The sequence below is a fragment of the Saimiri boliviensis genome, chromosome 6 (assembly GCF_048565385.1).
Source record: "Saimiri boliviensis isolate mSaiBol1 chromosome 6, mSaiBol1.pri, whole genome shotgun sequence".
Classification (NCBI taxonomy): domain Eukaryota; kingdom Metazoa; phylum Chordata; class Mammalia; order Primates; family Cebidae; genus Saimiri; species Saimiri boliviensis.
The window spans coordinates 112,378,719-112,403,449 of NC_133454.1; the positions used below are offsets into that span (position 1 = coordinate 112,378,719).

Sequence of the window (24,731 nt, forward strand, 5' to 3'; positions counted from 1 at the left end):
GAGGTTTTGGGCTCCCACGGGCTGCAGAGGCTCTATTCCTACTCAGCCGGTGTGGCCGTGTCTGTCTGCGGCAAGTCCTACCCAGGCAGAGACCCTGGCTGGCACATGCTGCCTGTAGAAAAACCCCAGACCAGAAAGGAGATGATTCTTCTTTTTTTTTTAGACAGAGTCTCCCTCTGTCACCCAGGCTGGAGTGCAGTGGTGCCATCCTAGCTCACTGCAACCTCCACCTTGCTAGGTCAAGCAATTCTCCTGCCTCAGCCTCCCAGGTAGCTGGGACTACAGGCACGTGCCACCACCCCTGGCTAATTTTTCGTATTTTTAGTAGAGATAGGGTTTCACTGTGTTAGCCAGGATAGTCTTGATCTCCTGACCTCATGATCCCCGCCTCGGCCTCCCAAAGTGTTGGGATTCCAGGCATGAGCCACCGTGCCCAGCTGGGTAGACAATTCTTAACAGCAGTTGCATTGAGAATAAACAGCTTCACGCAATCATTTATGGGATTGGGACATTCCCTCCCTCCCTGGCCCTTCCATCCTCCCCATCCCACCAAGAGCTAAAGGGCTCGGATCGGGAGGCCCGTGCCTCTGGGCAGACCCTTGGGGCCCCCTGCTGGCAGTGCCCAGAGCCTACTGCACTGGGTCAACTGCGGTAGGGAACAGCCTCCACTTCCCGGGTAGAAATAGATCCCATCTTTCTGAGGATGTCATGGCTTCACTTCAGCCTCACTAAGACCCTGAGGCACAATCAGCAGGCTGATTGGGACTCATTCTGGGAACAAAGGGCGCTGGGCCCATTGACAGGAGAGGCAGGTGGGAAGCGCCTTCCCCCAGCCAGAGGGAACAGGTGGAGAGCCCGGCAGACACTGCAAGGTTCTCAGCGCTCAGGCGGCTTCATTAAGGGCTGCCCTGGGGTTTGCTGAGCTAGGAACACATCAGCCAGGCATCCTGAGCAGGCCTTGGCTCCCTTCCCTCTCCCCCGCCCCCATACCAACCCCCTACGTAGCTAATTTAAAACAAAGCAAAACAAAGCCCGAGCTTTGCTTTGGAGCCATAAACTGCAGAGCTTTTGTCTGTCAACAAGCGATGCATCAGGCTGGCAGTGGCCCAGCCTGGATCCTGTGGCCTGGCATCGGCGTGGGAGAGGAGGTCTGAGGCCGAGTCGGGCTCCAGGGTCTCCCTGAGGATGCCGCCCCTTCTTAGGACATAAGGCCAAGTTCTTGTGGCCTCGGGACTCAGAAGTCTGGCTGTTTCTCCTCGGAGACAGGAAGAGATGTAGGGTGGCTAGGGTGGGGAGTACAGAGTCAGGGTGGGGAGAAGGGGAGACAGAGAAATGGAGAGGGATAGAGAGATGGAAAGAGAGAAAGATGGAGCAGCGGGGAGGGAGATGAAGAGAGAGATTGCCAGCAGAAGCTAACCAGGGAAAGGCTTATCATTGGGTTGGTCATCTCTCTTTCTCTCCCTTCGTTCCTTGCTGCCTCTTTCAGGAAGCCTTCCTGGCTTTCCTCCTCCTCTGAAATCTGACTGACTTGGGATTCTAAAATATCAAGAGACTCCAAACAAGTGGTCTTCAATATTATCTGGAAACTTAATATATAAATTATTAGGAAGTCCAGCTGTTGTGAATTAAGTGTCTGGTGTGTGGGTGTGGAGGGGTGTGTCCCTCATCTGTTCTTTGTGTAGAACCCTGAGGGAGAGAGGGAGGGAAGGGTTCCCAGGAGAATAACTTGGAATCATGGATCATAGCCATTCCCGTTTTTTCCCTAGTATTTTTTTTTTTTTAGTTGTCATAAAACATACAAAACATAAAATTTACCATCTTGGCCATTTTGAAGTACATGGTTCAGTGGTTTTAAATACATTCATAATGCTGTTCACCTATCCATGCCATCCATCTCCGTAACTCATTTCATTTTGTAAAATGGACAATCTGTATCCATTAAGCAATAATTCTTCCCATTTCTCTCCCCTCCCAGCCCCTGGTAACCTCCATTCTATTTCCTGTCTATGATTTTAACTCTTCTACATGTCTTATGGAAGTAGAATCATGCCATATTTGTCTTTTGTGACTGGCTTTCTAAAATGTAGCAAAGCATTTTCAAGGTTCATCTATGTTGCAGCATGTCAGAATTTCCTTCTTTTTTGAGGCTGAATAATATTCCATTGTGTAGATGGACCATATTTTGCTTATTCATTCATCTGTCGATGGACACTTGAGTTACTGGCACGTTTTGGCTGTTGTGAATAATTCTACTGTGAATATGAGTAGACAGATACCTCTTTGAGACCCTGCTTTCTTTTCCTTCTGTCTCGGTTCCTAATCTTTGAAGAAAAGCTTTCAATCTTTCAAGATTGAATACGATATTTGCTGTTTGCTGTGGGTTTTTCACATGTGATTCTACTGTTTTGAGATTGTTCTCTTGTGTTTTTAGTTGAACGGTTTTTATTATAAAAGGATGTCACATTTGTCGGATGCTTTTTCTTTTGAGTATATACCCAGAAGTGGAATTGCTGGATCACATGGTAATTCTATTTTTAATTTTTTGAGGAACTGCCATATCCTTTTCTACGGTGGTTATACCATTTTACATTCTCACCAACAGTGGCAGCAGGGTTCCAGTTCCTTCACATCCTAGCCAACACTTGTTAGTTTCTCGTTTTTGTTTTGTTTTGTTTTTTCAATAGTAGCCATGCTAGTGGATGTGAGGTTGTATCTCATTGCAGTTTTATTTATTTACACTTGATCTTAGCCAAAAGGCTGAGAAGTGATCATTTATTTATTTATTTATTTGAGATAGGGTCTTTTTTTTTTTTTTTTTTTTTTTTTTTTTTTTTTTTTTGAGACAGAGTCTTGCTCTGTCCCCAGGCTAGGGTCTTACTCTGTTGCCCAGGTTGGAGTGCAATGGTGTCATCTTGGCTCACTGCAGCATCTGCCTCCTGTGCTTAAGTCATTGTCTTGCCTCAGCCATCCAAGGAACTGAGACTACAGGCATGTGCTACCATGCCCAGCTGATCTTTTGTATTTTTAGTAGAGACAGAGTTTTGGTATGTTGCCCAGGTGGGTCTTGGACTCATGGGCTCAAGAGATACACTCACCTCCGCCTGCCAAAGTGCTGGGATTACAGACAGTGTGAGCCATGACAACTGGCCTCATTGCAGGTTTTGAGTCACATTTCCCTAATGTTTAGTTATGCTGAGCATATTTTCATATACGTATTGACCATTTGTATATCATCTTTGGAACAATGTCTTTTAATCTTTTCTGCCCATTTTTTAATTGTTTTTTTTTGTTGTTGTTGTTGTTGCTGGATTTGAGTTTTCTATATTTTCTGGATAGTAATCCTTTGTGAGATATGTGATTTGCAAATATGTTCTCCCATTCCATGGGTTGCCTTTTTGCTGTATTTATATTATCTTTTGATGCACAAATTTAAATTTTTTTCATGAAGTCCAGTTTGTGTATTTTTTCCTTTTGTTGTCTGGGTTTTTAGTGTCATATCCAAGAAATCATTATAAAATCCAATGTCAAATTGCTCTGGCTAGAACTTCTAATACTATGTTGAATAGAAGTGGCGAAAATGGGCATCCTTGTCTTCTTCCTGATCTTCGAAGAAAAGCTTTCAGTCTTTCACCATTTAATATGATAGTTGCTGTTTGCTGTGGGTTTTTCATATATGACTTTTACTGTTTTGAGATAGTTTTCTTGTATTTTTAGTTGAATGTTTTTATTATAAAAGGGTGCCAAATTTGTCCAATGCTTTTTATGCATCATTTGACATAATTGTGTGTGGGTATTTTCCTCTTCGTTCTGTTGATATGGAATATTACCTTGATTTTTGTATGTTTAACCATCCTTGCATTCCAGGAATAAGTCCCACTTGGTCAGGTTGTGTAATCCTTTTAATATGCTGCCAAATTTGGATTGCTAGTATTTTGTTGGGGACTTTTGCATTGTGGCTCATAAGGAATATTGGTCTGTAGTTTTCTTTTCTTGTAAGTGTCTTTGTCTGGTTTTGGTATCAGAATAATGCTTGGCTCATTGTCCTTTTTACAGAAAGTAGCAGCAGATTATATTTTACAAAATTATTGCTTCTTCTATTTGTCAAGTGTTTATGATAGGCTGGGTACGGTGGGAATCATTTGCAATCTATTAGCTCATCCAACCTCTAGCTCCAGCTTGTGAGTTGGGACTGTGGTTATTCACACTTTGCGGGTGAATATCCTGAGATTTGTTGGGATAAAGAACTTTTCTGAGGTCACAATGGTAACAAGAGACAGAACTGAGATTTAAACTCAGGCCTGTGGGGGGCACAAAAGCCTGGCTTCTTAACCACAGTGCTTTACATTGATTTGATGCTAGGGGCTCCTCATCTCCCACTGTGTCTCCTGCCTCTGTTGCACATAGGCAGCAGGCTGCACTAGGGAATTAGTCCCCATACAAAGCCTGTTCACAGGAACCATCCAAACAGTGCTATGCTGTTCAGTTATCCTGACCCTTTACCAATTTTAGAGTTCCCCCAAAATGGTTTCTTTGCAAGGCCTCCATCAGCAGCTGTCCTTCTGCTATAAATCAGGCAGTTTGCCAGTCCCATGCCTGTTCACAGGCTGGCCTACTGAACACAGTTGGCAAAGCAACTGCCCTGCATACTGGGGCTTGGCTTAGACACAGGAAAGCTTCGGTCTCCTTGTGGCACTGTTGAAATCTTCAGCACCTGGGTCAGCAAAGACCAAGACAAGAGGCAGCTCTGACTCCTCCTTCCCGAAGGCCTTATCTGTAGATCTAAGGACAGAGCAGGTGGCACAGTGGGCTGAGCTGGGGGGGTGATGGTGTTTGACCACGTGGTCTCTGCTCAGACCCACTGACTCTGGAAGACTAAAGCTAGGCTCTTCGTAGTCCTAAGAGTCTCAGTTTCTGAGGGTCTAGAGAAAATTATACAAGTAGGTGAAGATCATTCCTTCCCTCTCTTTCTCACCATTAACCTAGTTCTGCCTTCCTACATTCATCTAACTCCTTCTTTTATAGATCCGCTTGTCCTCCCTCTGTCCTGTATTCATCCATCTCTCCAGCCACCCAGTCATCTTCCCATCCCTCAACCAATTATCGCCTAGTTCCTTCTTTCTACCATTCAGGTTCTTTTATAGATCGGTTCACTACTCACCCATCCATTTCTCCTAGCAACTGTCTATCCATCCAACTATTATTTGCAGAATCAGGAACTGAGACTCACAGAAGGAGTAAGATACCACCTGTATCTTTGAGGAACTCGTAGTCTGGTAGGTGGGAAAAATCACACGAACAAAAAATACACTATTACCTCTACACTCAATTTGTGATGGACACCCAGAGAACAGTGGCTTATCATGCCTGTTGAGAGAGTGGGAAGATTTCACAAAGGAGTTAACTGAAAGAAGGTCTTGAACGATCATTAGGAGTTTGCCAAGTGAGGGGAGGGGTGAAACACAGGGTTAGGAAAGGAAGAGAGGAATTCCAGGAAGAGCAAACATCAGTGAACTTGGGCCAAGCACACTTTGAGTCCAGGTGAGGTCAATTAGACTGTGGGGTCTGTGCCTACTGCAAAGACCTGAAGGTGGGTCTGGATGGGAACTGGGGATCAGATGATAAAAGGCCTCGTGTCTAGACAAAGGGAGGCCAGGGAACCCACTAAAGCAGGCACAGACACAGTGCTTTACATTTATGGGCTCACTCCAACAGTGAAAGAGAGGGCAGAGCGGGGAACAGAGGCTGCAGGCTGGCAGAATAGCCAGGAGCCTGTGCTCAGCAAGCAGACAGCGGTAATGAGGGTCAGCCCAGCCAGGGGATGGGAAGGTGCTATGAGGATAGAGAGTCAAGGTGGCTTTGGGATGTATGAGGTGAAGAGAATCAGTAGCTGAGAAATAGACAAGAGTCTTTGATCTGGGTTTTGGTTGCACAGGGATATTCTGTTTGTGAAAATTCAGTGGGGTATATATTCATGGTATGTGTGTTATTGTGTATGTACGTTATATTTTAATTAAAACAATAAAAATAGAATAGGAAACATCAGGAGACATACTAAACTTTCTCATCTGGGCCTCATCCGGGACACAGAAGTGGGCTGACCGATTTTTTTCTTGTAAATTGAGAGCTCTCCCCTAGTTTGGAAGGAGGAAGAGGAGGAAGAAGCTTTAATTTTTGAGCCAGGCCTTGTAAAATGGGTGAACCTGGCTTATACTTCTCATAGTTACTGCCACCTATTAAGCTCCTGTATTTTGTGGATTCTAAGGCACACTTTTTTTAAAATAACATTTTAACGTCTCTGAAACCAGGGTGCATTTTACAAAAAGTGATGTCAGAGTTAATTTAATTAATTGGTAATGTTTTCTGTTTTTTAGAAGTGCTTAAAATTACGGTGTCATTATGATCCATGGAGACGTCCATTCAAGATCCATGATATCATTTGCCAGGCTCTCTGCTAAGTCTGCACACACATTTCTCACTGAATCTCACACCAGCCTGCAAGTCATCAGCTGTCGTTAGCCCTGTGTCCTAGATGAGGAGTCCAGGCATGATGTAGGTAGGTCACTTGCTCTGGGTCACAGCTAGTAAGAACTCGATTTAGGATTTCAACCTGTGCCCCCCACCCCAAACATTCAGGAGAACAATACACAGAGCAAGATCAAGTTTGGGGGCAGGAGGGTGGTGGGGACTTCCCAAAGCCCAAGACCAATCAGGTGAAGGGCAACCCCCATCGCCTGCCCACCAGGCTTACACTCTGCCACTTTCACCCAGGACCCACTCCTGCTCTTAGCCCTAAACCCTGCGATTCTTTTCTCTGTCTCTCAGGAGAGCTCTGGCTCTAACATCTGTATTGACTCCCCTCCCCCATGGAGAGGAGGGGGCTACAGTGAGATCTCAGGGGCAAGGGGGAAGCATTCTAAACCCAGCTGGTTTCCCTCACACAATGCAGATTTGCTTAAATGGGAATTAGGATTAGTGCTGGGTTTTGCCTCTTCTGGCAGGCTGGTAATAAACTAATCTCCTCTGAGGCTGCAGGAAGGCAGAATTCCACCGAAGACGGGAGACAGCTTAAGGCTCCAGAGCACAAAACCTGGAAAGTAATTTTGTTATTGACAAGCGCTGCCCACACCTCCTGACATGCAGCCCGCAGCTCCTTCCCGGCGTGGCTGCGGCCTTTAATTCCGTTAATGTGTGACATTCACCCAGGCTGTGTGGTTGACAGGCATTCTTGACACTAATACGTGTTCCGTGTAGTCCCTGGAGCTCATAAAAGCTCATTATCAGTTGTGAGCCAGTAAATGCAGTTCCTGGCTCAGGTAGGCCTGAGTTCCTCTGTGATGCTCCAGACAGTAGAACAGGGACATCTGCACCAGTCAAGTCCCACACGCCTCCCTTTGTCCAGGGCTCTTGGCCTCCCAGGCCGCTGGAAGGTGCCCAGGAAAGCCATTCCACAAGCAGAGCCCTGGGTTCAAATTTACATCTGAGAGAAGGGGTTCCTTCTGCCCTGCACTGTGAGGTGACTCAATCCAGGATTTGGGGAAGGCAGTTTGTCAACACTACCCAGCCTCTCCTCTGCTCACATCTAAGCATCTGGGCTTTGGAATTGCATGAACATTTCTGCACCAAGATGGGCACCCAGGGGATCACTGCCGCAAGGCTCTAGAGGCCAGAAATGGAGCTGTCCGACAGAGCCACGGTGGGAAATACACAAATGGTAGATAAACTGTGGCCCACGGAATACTATGGGATACTGTGCAGCTATGAAAAGGACTCAAGAAGATCCTTTTTGGCCATGTTATCATTGGCAAGCGATGTTGTAGAATGTGTGTGATAAGATCGCATTTTTGTGGCCAGATGCAGTGGCTCACGCCGGTAATTCCAGCACATTAGGAGGCCGAAGTGGGGGATTACGAGGTCGGTGTTCGAGGCCACCTGGCCAATATGGTGAAACCCCATCTCTACTAAAAATACTAAAATTATCTGGATGTGGTGGTACACACCTGTAGTCCCAGCTGCTCGGGAGGCTGAGGCAGGAGAATGGCTTGAACCCAGGAGCAGGAGGTTGCACTGAACTGAGATCATGCCACTGCACTCCAGCCTGGGCAACAGAGCGAGACTCCATTTCAAAAAAAAAGAAGAAAAAGATCCCATTTTTGTAAAATGTCACACTGCTGTGTGCGCACATAAGTACATGCTTATACACACATGCATACATGTATTTGTTTGGGTACAATAAAGTCTAGAGAGTCTCACTCCAGAGTCTTTGCAGTGGTTCTGTCTGTTAAACAGGATGACTAGCAAGGAAGCACGTGTACTTTTGTAGTTAAAAATGAAAAACTTACCTATATCTTTATCAGTCTCTATAAATAACTTGCCCAGGGTCATACCTATATTTACGCATATGTATATATATATGTGTGTATCTATGTGACTTTATGGGTTTATACATGTAACAGATTCCTCTGATTGTAGCCTTAGTCTGGTTCATGATGCATGAGGCCCCCCTGTGCTGACGCCGCCTAGATGGACTCTTGAGGCCCAGATGGCCAAATAAAATGAGGTCCCATCCTCCAGCCAATCCGTTTCCCATCAGTTAACGGGAGTTCTGAGACTTCTTTGCAGGCATGCATTGACGCTGGGGTCTGTGGGATAGACCTTGAACTCTTGAAGCCTTCCTGCTTCCACACTCCCACTGTGGAGATGACGGCACTGGCACCAGGCTTGACTTCCCATGGCTGAAGTTCTAGTCCCAACTCTGCCTCATTTCAGTGATCTTATTTTGGGCAAGTTATTTAACTCCTCTGAGCTCACAGTCCTCGTTCCTGATGTGGTGACACTTTCTCCTGGGGTTGTAAGGGATGTCAGGATTATCATCATTATCATTCGAGAGACCCGAAATTTGATCAGGGCTTCCACTGTGCAGCTAGTCTCTGAGGGCAGAAGTCTGGGAGGGGAGAGACTGGCGAACTTAGCTTTTTTCCCCTGCGCTTTGGAGGCTGTAAGTTTTGCTCTTATTTCTCGGCTGTGCATGTGACCAAACGCATCCGTTGGGACTGGCCTGTCTCTGCTGGCAGATATGTGGCCTGGACATGGTGAATTTGATCCTTCTCTGGTGACCTAGGGACTGTTCATCAAACTGACAGAAAGGAAGGGTTGGAAAGGCTGGACTTCTAACCCTGCTGGCATTCTGGAACTGATCTTTTTTTTACCACTGAGATTTTCCTTCCCATTACTTATCTCTTCATGGATAGCAGACCTTGAAAGTGTTGGGATTGCCCAAAGAGCCTGCATTCATTAGGCAATGATTAATTCTTTTTCCTATTTTCAAAATGACTCAGAAAGCCTTTTTTTCAGCCTGAGGAAACTGGAATTCCCACACCAAGTTGATAATATTCTAGCTAGAAGCAAAGAAACATAGTGTGATGTTTTGATTAGCATGTTCACTGGCATTTTATGGATGTACAGGCTCCAGGCTGACTTGGGAAGATTGAAAATATGCCCCCATTCATAGGCTCTGGAGACACCATCCTGGGAAGCTTCGTGGGGCTAGTGCTTAGTCCTGCCTTTCCAGCTGTATGAGTCCTGTCTTGCACTGCTATAAAGAAATACCCGAGACTGGGTAATTTGTAAAGAAAAGAGGTTTGATTGGCTCACAGTTCTATAGGCTGTACAGGAAGCATGGCAGCATCTGCTTCTGGGGAGGCCTTAGGAAACTTATATTCCTGGCAGAAGGGGAAGCACGCATGGTGGCATGGTAGAGACAGGAGCAAGAGAGAGAGGGGAAGGTGCCCCACACTTTTAAATAACCAGATCCCACGATAACCCACTATTATGAGAATGGCACTGAGCAGATGGTGCTAACCCATTCATGAGAAACTGTCTCTGTCAGGGTTACTATTTGTGGGGGTCTGTCTTTCAGACTTTGACCTGGCAATGGATGAATAAAGTACACTAACATACAGATATTATGCTTTGCTAGTTTGGCTGAGGGTCTGTGGCTGCTTACAGACTCTTTACAGGGTGCTGTAAACAGTCGCAACTGCTGACTTTCTTTAGCTAGTGAGACTTGCATTTGTTTAGTAAACCTCAGTTGAGAAAGGCTTGAGTCAGTACCACTAGAGGTTGGAAGATTAAAGGACAGGTTCTGATGCTTAAAGCAAATACTATTAGAGGGTAATATCTTTGGGTTGACTTCTTGAGAGAGCTATCTGGCTTAAAGGTTAGTTTTAAGACCACATGAGTAAGTTAGTTAGGTGAACTTCTTTACATACTTTAGCTATTTGCTTTACTTACTAACTAAATGTGTAGGGGATTTAGGTTACTTTCAGCTGAAACTTCTACTGAAACTATGAAAAAACGTATCTCCGTGATCCAATCACCTCCCACCTGCCTGGATGGACATCTGAGGCCCCACCTCCAACACTGGGAATTTTGATTCGATGTGAAATTTGGTGGGGACACATTTAAACTGGATCACCAACCATGGGTGTCCTGTCTGGCTTCTGTGCTTGCAGTGATGGAAGTGGGGAGTATCCCACTTTGGAGAGCGGGAGCACTGTGTGGACTGAGATGGTCCCCAAGGAATCCTGCCTTTTTGAAATGTGTTTCTCTCTCTTCTTTCTCTAGAGTGTATCTGGAAGCTGCTGTCAGGAGGCATTGTAGGAGAATCTTGGCATCCCTGGGCCCAAAGGGAAAGACATCTGTGGAAAGAGGTATGATGTAGCAACATGGCAGGTGGCATCTTCACTTACTCAAACAAGAGGGTCTGCTCTTCTCTCTTCTTCTCCTCTTGCCCTACAAACCACCAGTTCTCTTTGAGAGGGCTCTCAGCTCTTGCCTGAGGGGTACAGGGCAGGAGAAGGGTGGCTTCACTCTTGTCTTCACCTCTAGACATTTGCTCATGGATGAGGGCAAAGGGGCCACCTTGGTGCAGGAAATGAGGGTGGATGTATGGCAGAGAGTGAGCTCTTCAAGGAAGAGTGGAACTCCTGGGGGTTCCAGGCAGGGTCAGGAGGGCTCGTGGAATCTGTGTCAAGGATCCTTCCCTGAACTCAGCCTCCTCCATACCCGCCATAGTCTTGGAACTGTGAGACAGATATTGCTTCCTATGGTGATTATCATCCCTCTGCCCTCCATTCTCTTTTGGATAAAGTCTAAATTCACAAGCATTAGGATCAATCACCACATTCCATGGTGAAACTGAGAACAGAAAAGGCTTAGTCTGCTTCGGAGGCTCTGGGAAGTCCTTCTTGAACTGACCATGATCCTGGGACTGGTGATGGGCTGGGTGGCCTCATGGAAGCTTCCTGGATGAAGAGCTAGGATGTCTGTCCTCTGAGCAGCCTCGGCCACCATTGTGACTCATAAGTCATTTCCCTCGTTGAGCCTCATTTTCTCATTGTAAAATGAGGCAGCTATGATTTGAATCTCTGTTCCAGCATTCATGCTCTCAATTTCTGGGATTCCAAAAGTGGGGCTGAGCTGGAAAACGTGACAGGTCAGTGGTTTGGAGGTTATGTAAGGCCATGGAGAGGAGAGGGGATTTGAAAACTCGAAGGAGATCTGATTGCCAGTCTTGGTCAAAAGACAATGGCTCCGACCCTTGGTGGCAAATCACAGGATCTGAGGTGCAGAGGAACCTGGGTTTGAGTCCCTGCTGACCAGAAGAGAAACCAGCAATACGATAGAGTGCTTCATGCGCCAAGCACAGTGTGATGCTCACTCGCTGCACCGTCCCACTCCATCCTCGCAACCGCCCTGAGATCTTGCCACTATGATCACCTCCATGTTAGGGAAGAGAAAAACAGGCCTCAGAAAAGTTAAATGACTTACCCAAGGTCACGCAGCACTGAGTAATTCCATTGAGATTTGAAGCCATTGCCTGAACTGCCCTACAATGCTTGTGTCTTTTGCGTAGGTCTGTGATTTGAAGCTTAAGATTTAAAATAATTAGCCAAATCATTTCTCTGAAGTTCCATTTCCCATAAAAACATAAAAGTGGTTTGTTTCCCTGTCCTAGACTTTTTTTTTTTTTTTTTTTTTTTAATTTTGGGCATCTCATGTAACCCCTGCAGGTCTTGATTTTCTCATCTCTAAAATGGGATGGTAACACCTACTCACGTGTTACTTTGGGGAAAAGACAAGAAAGACTCGGTGAGCTCCCTGCACTGGGTCTTGTACGTGCGCCCTTCACAACTGCTCCACCTGCTTCCCCTGCCTGGGGCTGCTGGCAGGGTGCATGGGGCGTGCAAACTGTAAAGGGCTGTACCACTGCCTAATAGAATTTTTCTATTTTGCCTGCCTCTGTATCCATAGTTGGAAAGCACGTGGCCACTTTCTTAGTCACCGATCTGATGGTTCACTCTCCATTTCAGAGTGTGCCGCTGGCTGCCCTGGATTCTTCTAGGCTAGAATCCAAGGCAGGGTGGCCGGCTCCCAGGGGCAGATAAAACAGGGCCAGGCTGAGGCCTTCGTGGACAGTGTGGGAGGAGCGGTGAGGCCTGGGGCCTGCTCCGGCTATCCCTCACTGACAGCGTCTGTGTCCCACGGCTCACCCCACCAGCTGCCAGGATCATAATCTTAATTGTAAACCTCCTGGCAGCGGCTGCCCTGATCCCCACAGGAAGCGGTTGCCTTATCACAGAGCCTGAATCTTGCCTGGTTTTCTTAATCTGGAGAAGGCGCTGAAGCAAGTCAGAAAAAGCTCCCGTCCATCAGGACCTTTCTTCTAGGGATGTTTCTCCATCTAGGGACATGATGGGCCTCAAGCTTTGGTGTATAAGAGGAAAGAATCTCTCTAAGTGCAGAACAAAGCAGCAGGGGTGTTGTTCTTGGTTTACTTTCAGGAGGAGACCCTGGGGAGCAGAGCTATTTAGCCTTGCCCCTCTTGGTAGCCAGGAAACAGATAAACGTTATAGCATCACAGGGAAAATATAAAAATGACCATAAAGTAACAGGCAGAGAGGCAAGCACTGTCGTGGAAAAACTTTGCTGGGGTTTTGGAGTCAGAAAGGTGAGGGCCTAATCCCAGCTCTGCCCTTTAGTAGCTGTTTGGCTTGGGGGCGAGTGACTTGATCCCCCTCCCCCCGCCTCAGTTTTCTCATCTGTAAGATGGGCAAAGGTCATGTACCCCACTGGGTGGTTGTAAGGTTAAGGTGACCACCATGGGAAGCCCCTGTTTGCTTTGAACAATGGCAGCCCTATTGGAATAGTATAGCCTCCCAAGGTGACCTCTTGGGAAGAAGGCCAGGCTCTTGGGATGTAAGAGCTGGATGTTTGTAACCAAACAGTGGGGTTACCCTGGAGACGCATACCTCCTTTTGTGCGAAGTCTAAAAAAGGGTTGTGAGAGGGACCTGGGTTGTGTCAGCTCTCTGTCCTAATGTGCTATCACTTGGAGCCAACTCAGGTATGAGCAGTTCATCCCAACCCTCTACCTGATGGCTGACACCTCACTCACAGCCATCTTTACTGGACACTTTCTGTAGATAATTGTTAATCCTACCCACACCCCAGAAGGCAGGCATTAATAAGCTTTTTAAATGACTTCAGGCTTCATGTCTAAAATACAGCAAGGAAGGACCCAAACACAGGGTTTCTGGCCCAAGGACAGTGTGTTTGTGGGAGCTTTTCACATCACCCTCTGCACCTAGAGATACTCTCTGTGCCCATGGTGGCACCTTTCTCCAATTCTCCACCCAGCCTTGCAGTGAGTGTGGAGCTCAGGCAGAAATGAAAGTCTCCTGATGTTTTTATCTCTCCAGCCAGCCCTCTGAGGCAGGCTGAGTGAGAGAAGGCAATTTCTATGGATTCCCCAGGCTCTAGCTTATCTATTTTTTTGTTATTGTTGGTCAAGCTTTTGGTGTTCTAAGAGTTCATAGCCAAATTTGAGGTCATGGAGAGGAGATTTATTCCTATGTTTTATTCTGAGAGTTTTATTTAGCTCCTATATTTAGGTCATTGATCCTTTTTTAGTTAATTTTTATATATGGTGTGAGGTAGGGATCCAGTGTCATTCTAGTGTATGTGGATATCCAGTTGTCCTTGCACTATTTGTTGAAGAGACTATATTTTCTCCAGTATATTGCCATTACTGCTTTGTCAAATATCAGTTGATATATATATGTGGCTCTGTTTCTGGGCTGTCTATTCTGTGCCAATAATCTATTTGTCTGTACTTTGACCAATACCACATCATTTTATTAATCTATCTTTATAGTAAATCTTAAAGTTGGGTAGTGTCACTTCTTCCAACATAGTTCCTCTCTTTCAATTTTGGGTTGGCTATTCTGGGTTTTTTACTTCTGCAAATCAGTTTGTTGATAGTCATAAAACAACTTGCAGGATTTTGATTGGATTGTCTTGACTCTATAGATCAAGTTGGGAAGAACTGACATCTTGACAGTATTGAGCCTTCCTATCTTTGACCATTGATTATCTTTCAGTGATTTCATTTATTTACTTCTTTGATTTCTTCAATATGGTTATGTAGTTTTCTTCATACAGATCTTATACATACTTTGTTAAATTTATTCTTAAGTATTTTATTTCTTCGGGCGTTAATAGGAATGATTCCGTTTTTTTTTTTTTTTTTTTTTTTTTTTTTTTTTTTTTTAATTTCAAATTCTACTTGCTCGTTGCTGGTAGATAGGAAAGCAATCACTTTTGTACATTAACCTTGTATCCCACAACTTTAGTATAATTGCTTAATTGCTTCTTTGTTCCAGGATTTTTTTAGTAATTTCTTTCAGATTTTCTACATAAACAATCATATTTTCTGCAAACAAAGACAATTTCACTTCTTCTCAATTTTCTTTTCTTGTCTTATTACAGTAGCTATGACTTCCAGTATGATATGGTAAGAAGGGCCATCCTTCCCTTATTCCTGATCTTAGCAGGACAGCCTCAAATTTCTCATCATTGAGTTTGATATTAGCTATCAGTGTTTTGTAGATGCTTTTTATCAATTTGAGGAAGATCCCCTCAATTCCTAGTCTGCTGAGAGTTTTTATCATGAATAGGTATTAGATTTTGTCAAATGCTTTTTCTGTATTTATTGATATGATCATGTAATTTTTCTTTATTAGATTGTTGACATGATGAATTATATTATTTGATTTTTTAATATTAAACCAGTCTTATGTACCTGGAATAAATCTCACCTGATCATGTTATATAAGTTTTTAAATACATTCTTGGGTTTAATTTGTTAATATTTGTTGAGGATTTTTGCATTTACATTCTTGAGAGATATTGGTCTGTAGTATTCTTTTCACATAATGTTTATTTTCTAGTTTAGGTATCAGCATGATGGCCTCACAGAATGAGTTAGGCAGTATTCTCTCCACTTCTGTATTCTGGAAGAGATTATTGAGAATTGGAATAATTTCTCCTGTAAGTGTTTGGTAGAATTCACCAGTGAACTCACCTCGGCCTGATACTTTCTCTTTTGCAATGTTTTAAATTATCGATTAGTAAGAAATGTTAAGTCTTAAGTGTTCAGTGCTATTTCCAATAAAGTAAATAACTAAAGAAAATAAATAAATAAATAAATTATCGATTAGATTAATAAATATAGGCCTATTAAAATTGTCAATTTTTTGTGTGTAAGTTTTGGCAGATTGTGTCTTTGTAGGAATTGGTACATTTTATCTAAGTTATCAAATTTGTGGGCATAAAGTTATGCATGTTTGTGGGCATAGAGTTGTGTTTTTATCCTTTCATATCTATGGTATATTTCCATGTCTATGGGAACTGTAGCGATGTCCTCTTTTTCATTTCTGATATTAGTAATTTGTGTCTTTTCTGGTTTTTCTTAGTTATCCTAGCTAGAATTCTATTGATTTTATAGATCTTTTCAGAGAGCCAGCATTTAAATTTGTTGAAATGATTTCCTGTTTTCTGAAGGCTATGTTTTATCATGGTTCTATCATTAAGTATCTGAAGGATCTTGGGGGTAAATCTCTTTGACTCTACATCTCAGTTTTTACCTCTATAGAATGAGTGTGGCAATAACAATGCCTAGCCCTGAGTTGACTTGAGGGCAAAGGTCAAATGTGAGTACACATTCATTTATTCAGCAAATATTTGCTGAGCCCCTACCATGTACCTGGTACCACTCTACATGCTGGGAATATTGTTGTGAATGAAAGAGCAGAGTCTCTGCCCTTGTGGAGCTTGCCTTCTGGTTGAGGGAATCAGAAAGCAAACAAATACATTGAATGTCAGTGTTCTTAGGTGCTATGCAGTTCAATGAGAGGAATGGGCAGGGAGTGACTTGGGTGGTGGGTCGGAGGTGGGTCCATAATTGCTATTATGGACAGAAGGTCCATAAACTGGGAAGGCTTTCCTGATCAGATGTAATTTGAGCAGAGACCTGAAAGTAGTGAGGAATAAGCCTTGACATAATCTGGGGGAAGAGCCTTCCTATTTGAGAGAACAGCAAGAGTAAGGCACATTAGGCTGGCAGGCATGTTGGAGGACCAGCGAGGATGCCGGGGTGTTACAGCTAGGGTAATGTGGATGGAGACGAGGCCAGGAGTGATTTGGAGGCCCAACCTACACAGTGCTGATAGGATAAAGACTTTGCATTTTGATTCTAAAGATTCTAAACATGGAAAGAAGCCAGTAAGCGAGAAAGAGATAGGATCAAATTTATATTTTACTAAGATCACTCTGGCTGCTGGGTGGAGGGCAGTCTGCAGGGGCCAGGGAGACCAGTACAAACACTGATGTTGGAATCCAGGCAGGAAGCAAGGTGGCTTGGAAGGTGGAATATGGTGGAGGTGCTGAGAAGCCACAACATTCAGGATCTATTTTGAGAGCAACAGTGATAGGACTCACTGACAGGATAGGGGTGAGAAAAAGAGGAGTTCAAGGACAGCTATAGCTTCAGGCCTGAGATGGAAGAGCCTGGGGTGGGTCCTGGCAGAGGGTAGAGGGAGGGCATACTGAGTTCTGCTTGGGCATTTGAAGTTGAGATGCTTATTAACCACTAAAGTGAAGGTGGAGATATGCACCTGGGGTTCAGGGGTGAGGATGGGGCTGGCTCTCCAAATTTGAGAGGCATCAGCTTTTAGTATTTCAAACCTTTGGCCATAATGAGATCACTCAGGAAGTGAGTGAAGATGTAAAAGATGACAGAGGACTGAGCCACTATCAAGGGCAGCCACGGGTTGTTTGAGAAAATTCTGGTCCCAGGCAAGGGTGGATATGCTGAACAGAAGTGTGCACCTTAGGCAGGGCAAAGGTGAGAGGCTTGAGGTTAAGTGGAGAAATGAAGCTCTATGCCTTGCTGCAAGGTCTGGCTGTATCTTTTAATGTCTTTGTTGCTTCATTCATTCATTCATTCATTCATTCATTTATATGGACCAAAACACTTATCAAATGTCAACTGTGCTGGAAACATAAAGCTGTTTACCTCTGGGCCCCATATGTAAATGACACGTAGTGCCTGAGCTGGAGGAAGCCACCATTCAGCAGTTGATGCCTAACATAAAAATGTAATAGGTGCAGCAGGGGCATTTCTGGGTGTGTTAGATTTTCCAGATAAACAACCGATAGGATAAACAGTCAGCTAGATATACAGATAGGATATATATCCAGTAGGATATACAACCCTCTCTCCATGGGTTCTGTATCTATGGATTCAACCAACTGTGAATCAAAAATATTCTAGAAAAAAAATGCAAAATAATACAAAAACTCCCAATGCAGTACATTAGCTATCATGAGTAAACTAGAGATGATTTAAAGTATACAGTAGGATGTGCATAGGTTATAAGCAAAGCACTCCATTTCATATCTGGGACTTAAACATTAATGCATCTTGGTATGGAAGAGGGTCGTGGAAGCAAGGGATGGATACCTCCATGGATACCCAGAGATGACTGTTTATATAAAGAAATGTATTATGAAGAATTGGCTCATGTGACTATGGAGGCTGAGATCAGCACTTTAAGTTGGTGACTCGAGAGAGTCAATGGTGTAAGTTCCAGTTTAAGGGCAGGAGAAGTCCCATGTTCTAGCTCAAGAAGTCAGGCTGGTGAAGTTTCCTCTTACTCAGCCTTTTGATCTGTTCAGGTCTCCAGCTGATTGGGTGAGACCCTGCCACATCGGAGAAGACCATCTGGTCTACCTATTTAAATGTCAATCTCATCCAGAAACACCCTAGAAGACATTCCCAGAGTAATGTTTGATCCAAATGACACATCAGTCTAGGATATCTGACACCTAGACCACGTGATTTTTGTATTCTTGCTTCCTCTATACAACAACATTCTTTTCAATAATAATGATGAAGTAAAATCAATTAGAATAATGGCCAGAAAAGAAACAGACTGAAAGTTTTGTGAACTTTATATGTATAACCATGACAGTAAACAAGCAAATGTTATGACATGAAAAAGTAAAAAGGTAACGGATCAACAGTTCCTAATTACATTAATAGATATTTTGACAAAAGTGAAAAAAATACATGAAGAAACTTGTGACATGCGTTAGTGCTCAAGTCCCAAATAAAAACGGAGTGCTTTGCTTATAACCTATGCCCATCCTCCTGTATACTTTAAATCGTCTCTCATTTACTCATGATCACTTATACAATGTACTGGGAGTTTCTGTATTATTTTGCATTGTTATTTATGTATTTACTTATTTATTTTGAGATGGAATTTTGCTATTGTTGCCCAGGCTGGAGTGCAATGGCATGATCTCAGCTCACTGCAACTTTGATCTCCCGGGTTCAAGCGATTCTCCTGCCACAGCCTCCCAAGTATCTGGGATTACAGGCATGCAGCACCACGCCTGGCTAGTTTTTGTATTTTTAGCAGAGATGGGGTTTCACCATGTTGATCAGACTGCTCTAGAACTCCTGATCTCAGGTGATCCACCCACCTCGGCCTCCCAAAGTGATGGAATTACCGCACCCGGCCACATTTTTTTTTTTTTTCTAGAATAATTTTGGTTCACAGTTGGTTGAATCCACAGACGAGGAACCTATGGATAGAGAGGGTTGTATATCCTAGCAAATATATATCCTGATATTCTATCTGGGTATCCAGCTGACTGCATATCCTATCGGTTGTTTCTCTACAAAGATTAGAGAATGATTTGCGCAGGGAACCCACGGCAGCATTGGCAGTGTTCCAGCTGATGTGTTCTTGTTCTTCCAGTCACTGTGTATCACTGATTTTATATGATTATTTAAGTGCAGAGACACCTAGTACCATAGACGCTGGAGATTGGAACCCCACTCAAAGAGAACTCTAATGATTCTGAATTCTTATTCTCCAAAGTGAATGGGGATCGCAGGACCCGCACGTGTTGGGTTCTGGCTGACTAAGCAGGTGCTCTCTGAATTCTCACCTAGGTAAACACAATGTGTCTTAAAGGCTCAGTAATAAAAATATCCTCATTTGAAGCTTACATACATATTATTAAAACTCACCAGTGACTGCTGTAATTGTTTAGAAATTGGATCACCAAAAGATTTTTTCCCCCCAAAGCGGAGTGTTTTTATCACCGACATCATTTAGAACTGCCAGCTTTTCGTGGGTTTTAGGTTTGTTTTAAAATTCCCTGCAGGCAGCTCATCCCGTTGTTGCCAGCTCCCTGGAAGGACAGCTTCCATCGCCCCGCTCTTGGCACCTGCATAGTGAGATGCTTCTAAGAGGGTTGCTGTGGGGACACAGCGGATGGAATGGTGGTCAGAAGGTTGTGGGGGGAACCCTGGAGCTGAAGGTTGAGGGAGGACCCTGTAGCTGAGTCCTGCAATAGGACGAGGTAGTCTCCAGGTGGAATGGATGGAGTCAAGACAGAGCCTGGCAGCTTGGGGGACCGCTGGTGTCCTGGGAACTCTGGGTCAGTAGGTATTTGGTTGCAGTTCCTGAAAGCTGCCAGGGTTCCAAGCACCATCTGTGTACCTGTGCCGGGTGTTATGGAGAGCTGGGCGCTGAAAGCTGCGTCCTCAGAGGGCCAGTTTGGAGCCCATGAGCCTGCCTCTCTCCCGGTCCCGCACTCCTCAGTCAGACCCCCACCCTCGGTCCCTCTCTCTCTCTCTCCCTTTCCCTTTCAGCAGTGCAGCCTGTGGAGGCAGCTGTTCTAATTAAAAATCTCATAAATACCAGGAGATAAGGATCCAGGGGTTTTGTTTTTTATTTCTGCCAAGACTCCCCAGAGAGTCTCTTCAGTAGGAAAGGTCCCTTTGGAGCTGAGATTTTTCTCCTGGACTTCAAAGCCAGGGCTTCTTAGGACCAGGACATCTGTTTAAACTGAACTTGAACCAAGAGGCAGGCAGGCATGTCCCATAGGAGAAGGAGGGGGCAGAGTCCGAGGACGTGGAATCTGCTTTCTGTCCCTGGGGGAGGCTCCGCCAGGCAGGCTCATTCCTGCACCGCGCAGTGAGTCCCATGCGGGGCAGCCTCTCTCAGTCAATGTGGAGGAAGTGATGGCAGGGGGCCACAGGCCTGGGGCCGGGCTTTGGGCTGACTGCTGTCCAGACAGCATGCAGGCTCCTGACCGAAGCCTCTCCGCTCAGGAGAGGTAACACGGAGAGCTGAGGTGACAGAGCTGGCTCCTCCTGCTGGGAGGTCCCTGTGGTCCTCCGAAGTCACCTTCCAACTGGGGACCTCCCAGCTCTTGGCATTTGCATGGACAGAGCCTCCCTCATCCTTCCTTTCTTCCCTCCTCATTTTCCTCCCTTTCTTCTTTCTTTCTTCCCTCCATTCACTAAGCATCCACCGGGGTTCAGAGATGAAAAACTCCCAATCCCTGACCTCAAGAGGCTCACCACCCGACAGAACAACCGGGTTGCTCTCAAAAGTTAAGAAAAGTTGAGCGCTTTGGGAGAGAGAGAGGGGGGGAGAGAAAGAGAGAGAGAGGGGGAGAGAAAGAGAGAGAGAGAGAGAGAGAAAGAGAGAGAGAGAGAGTGTGTGTGTGTGTGTGTGTCTGTTCTCATTAAGGTAATAAAACAATTCAGAGCTTGGAAGATGAAGGGAAAAGAAATTATTCACTTCCTCTCTCAGGACCAGAGCCTCCTTCATTTCCTGCTTTTGTTCATCCTCAGGCGTGTGTTCAACAGTTGCCACAAGAAAGTCCACTCAGTTTGGCTTCCTGCTTCTCTTTTCCCATCTCTTCTGGCCTGACTGTGTGAGATTCCTTCCGGGGCATCACAGAAGTGGAGGGCCCCTACTGTTTGACGCTCAGCTGTGTCCAGTGTCCGCTGCCACCTGCATGTCTCCTGGGAAGGGTCGCCAGGTACAGCAAATAAAATTAAAGGATGCCCAGCTCAATTTGAACTTCCTATGGACAGTGACTCCATTTTTAGCCTAAGTCTGCCCCATGCAATATTTGTTCCATGTACTATTTGGGAACAATTAACCAAAATATTATTTGTTGTTTATCTGAAATTCAGACTTCCCTGGGCATCCTATGTTTTATCTGGCAACCCTGCACCTGGAATATCCTTTTGCACGTGTGTAGTCAATGCTGCCTTTTTTTTTTTTTTTTTTTTTTTTTTTTTGTGAGACGGAGTTTCACTCTTGTTACCCAGGCTGGAGTGCAATGGCGCGATCTCGGCTCACCGCAACCTCCGCCTCCTGGGTTCAGGCAATTCTCCTGTCTCAGCCTCCTGAGTAGCTGGGATTACAGGCACGCGCCACCATGCCCATTTTTTGTATTTTTAGGAGAGATGGGGTTTCACCATGTTGACCAGGATGGTCTCGATCTCTTGACCTTGTGATCCACCCACGTCGGCCTCCCAAAGTGCTGGGATTACAGGCTTGAGCCACCGCGCCCAGCCCCAATGCTGCTTTACTTAATGATGGGGAGGACTATCTGGCTGACATGTTCTCTCTCCCCATTTGTGGGGAACACTCTTCCTAACTTGAATCACTCCTGTTCCTGACCATGCTTCTGACTGTGCACTTTAGCATACTTGGAGGTCACCGAATGCTTACAGGTCCTCTTCAGGCACGTTTCATTCCCAGGAGCCTCGAGTGACTGCAGAGGTTTGTTTTCCTCCCTGTAGCGGGGAAGTGGGAGGGGCGGTGGGGGGTGTAAATTTGCACTCCTCTTTGGCCTCTGGGGCTGCTTCCTCCAGCGTCTGCCACTGGCATCTTTGCCAGGGATGGAAACGAGGATTGTGTTCTTGCCACGCTGGAGGGAGCAAGGGCTTGAGGATGCTGGTCCAGCCTGCTAGCCTATAGAGGGTGATGACGTCTTTCTCTCCATCAGTGAAGTTATTTTTCATTCCAAGGCAGCTTTCAGGGTGATAAAAATATCAAGCTAAGTGGCCGACAGTTAAAAAAAAAAAAAAAAAGGTGACTGGAGGCTGGGACGACAGGGTGTTGCCTTGTGGTTAAATGGATTTTCTGTTTAACTGAGGGTTAAGTAGAAAACTCGTTTTGATTCAACCTCTGTTGTTGCCAATCTTTCTAAAATGTATTAGCTGCTCCCTGGTTTTTCTAAGTGCACCATAATGACCATAATTGAATCTCTCTGCTGGCAGAGGGTCCTGTGGGGCGTCTGGGCACACTGCTGTAAATGTCAATCTTCACCCAGTGGCCCAGTTCTTGGGCTTTAGAGCCTGCAGCGTGGGCTGGCGTGCTCTGCAGTGGCCTTCACACTCACTGTCTTCTCATTCCGTCTGCCCAGCCACCCTGGGCCGGGACTCAGGAAGGGAACTAGGTAGACCCTGCATGGATGTAGAAACCGAGGTCCAACTGGGGAAAAGACTGGCCCCTGTCACATGTGGCTGGAGGAGGGGCAGGGACTGAAGCCAGCAGAGACAGCTGTGGTATTGGCCCTGATTTAAATCTTGGCTCTCACTTGCTGGCTGGGAGACCATTAAGCTTCATGAGACTTGGTTTCTTTATCTATGCATTGGACATGATAACCACTCCCTGCAGAAGTCCTGCTGGGTTAAGCGTAAGGATGTGGGTGGGCTGCACACCACAGCCTTCATACTTTTAAAGGGAAAATAGCACCCCTTCTAAAAAAGAAATCAACAGGGAGGCTGAGGCAGGTAGATCACCTGAGGTCAGGAGTTCAAGACCAGCCTGGCCAACATGATGAAACCCCTTCTCTACTAAAACTACAAAAATTAGCCAGGCATGGTGGCAGACACCTGTAATCCCAGCTACTCAAGAGGCTGAGGCAGGAGAATTGCTTGAACATGGAAGGCGGAGGTTGCAGTGAGCCGAGATCATGCCACTGCTCTCCAGCCTGGGTGACAGAGTGAGACTCTGTCTCAAAAAAACAAAGAAATAAAAAGTAAAAAAGAAATCAGCACACCAATGCTGGGACCCTGTATCTGGCTTCTTTCTGCTCTGCTGTCCTTCTTCCTCTGAGGGCTGGTGGTTTAACACACAGACCCTGCAGCCAGAATGCTGGGATTGAGCCCTGACTCTGCCGCCACTCTCCATGTGACTGCAGTCTGGGTCTCAGTTCCCCATGTATAAAGTGGGGATCCTGAAGGAAACCTGCCTCCTAGAGCTGCCGTGATGAGGATTCAAGGGAAGGGAGCTGAGAAGTGCTGGGTCAGGGCTTGCCAATGGCATCCTAGGACCTGGTTGAGTGAGACCAGGTTCATCATGCTTCTCTGGATTTGACTCATATTCTGAGCATTTTAAAGGGATTGGGTTTGGGGTCTAAACTCCCTGTTGGTGCCCCAGGAGTCTGCATGGGCGGCCTGGGGAGAAGGAAAGATGCTTTCTTTCTGGAACTGGCTTCCTGCACCATCTGGGGCTTTACCTTCCCTGGGTGCTTCCCAGGCCTGGTTCTAAAGACAGGTGCTAAGAGAGACCTGCAGGACCTAGATGGGAGACTTCTGCCCTGCCACGGCCCCTGCAGTAGGGTCCCCTGCCTGGGGGATGCTGCCTCTCAAATAGCCTCGCTGTTTGGGACTGTCTCTGTGCCTCCATATTATCATTCATTTCTAGCATCTCAAGAGGCATTTATTTTTCTCTGTATCAAGGAATCCATGGAGTGAAGAGACCTATCTGTGTGTGACTTCTGAAGCCTTATGGGGGTTGGGCTGGGGCTGGGGAGGACATCCTGCCAAGGTGAGGCCACCTCGTCTGGCCTCTGGGCTGCTGGGTCAGCCACCTCCTGGGTCCTGCAAGCAAATCTGTTTCAGTTACGAGTCACCAGCACCTACTTCTCCCAAGCTGCTGCCTTGTCCTCCAGCTCACCCACTTCGAGGACCCCTCCGGACCTCCGTGGGGATGGGGAGGTTGCAGCTAAGTAAACAGTCGCCCTGGTATTTTAGGAGAGGAACAACAGCCTGTGTGCAAAGCCCCTGGGTAGGGCTGGTTTATTTATGCATTTGTCTTTAATGGGAAGGCTGAGAGAAATTGCATGGTTTGTGACTATTTACAGGCAAATTACTGCAGGGAGGAAATGAATTCATTCTCTCTCCTCTCCCACTGTTAATAGATCACACTGTGGTTCCTTGAAGCCTGCCTCCCACCTCCCTCCCTTTCCTTTCTTGCAACTCCTTGTAGTCTTTATGCCAGCTCCAGAAGGGTGTCAGGGTAGACATGCCAATTTAATTTACCATGCAGTTATTGAGTGCCAACTGTATGCCAAGCCCTGGTTTAGGGACTAGGGGTACCAAGGTGGGCACCACACGTGTGGGTTCTGTCTGCAGGGCTCTGGGTCAGGCTGGCTCAGCAGAGAAGGTACCACTTGAAGGATGCTTCCACCCCAGCAGAAAGGGTACCCCAGGCAGAGGGA

The 24,731-nt window shown here is 45.7% G+C and overlaps 1 protein-coding gene across 7 annotated transcripts in view; it reads left to right on the top strand.

Annotated features, from left to right (window-relative positions):
• Window positions 1-24,731, top strand: part of TSPAN18 (tetraspanin 18) — a 204,262-nt gene that overhangs the window by 29,957 nt on the left and 149,574 nt on the right. For 5 of the 7 annotated variants that reach the window (XM_074401345.1, XM_074401346.1, XM_039470756.2 and 2 more), the window contains exon 2: window positions 10,624-10,709. The exons of 1 other annotated variant lie outside the window; for it this stretch is intronic. The gene's annotated coding sequence lies outside the window, so the exon portion shown is untranslated. Of the gene's footprint in view, window positions 1-6,371; window positions 6,554-10,623; window positions 10,710-24,731 lie in introns of all 7 variants that reach the window. One more of the 7 variants, XM_074401343.1, reaches the window with a different exon arrangement.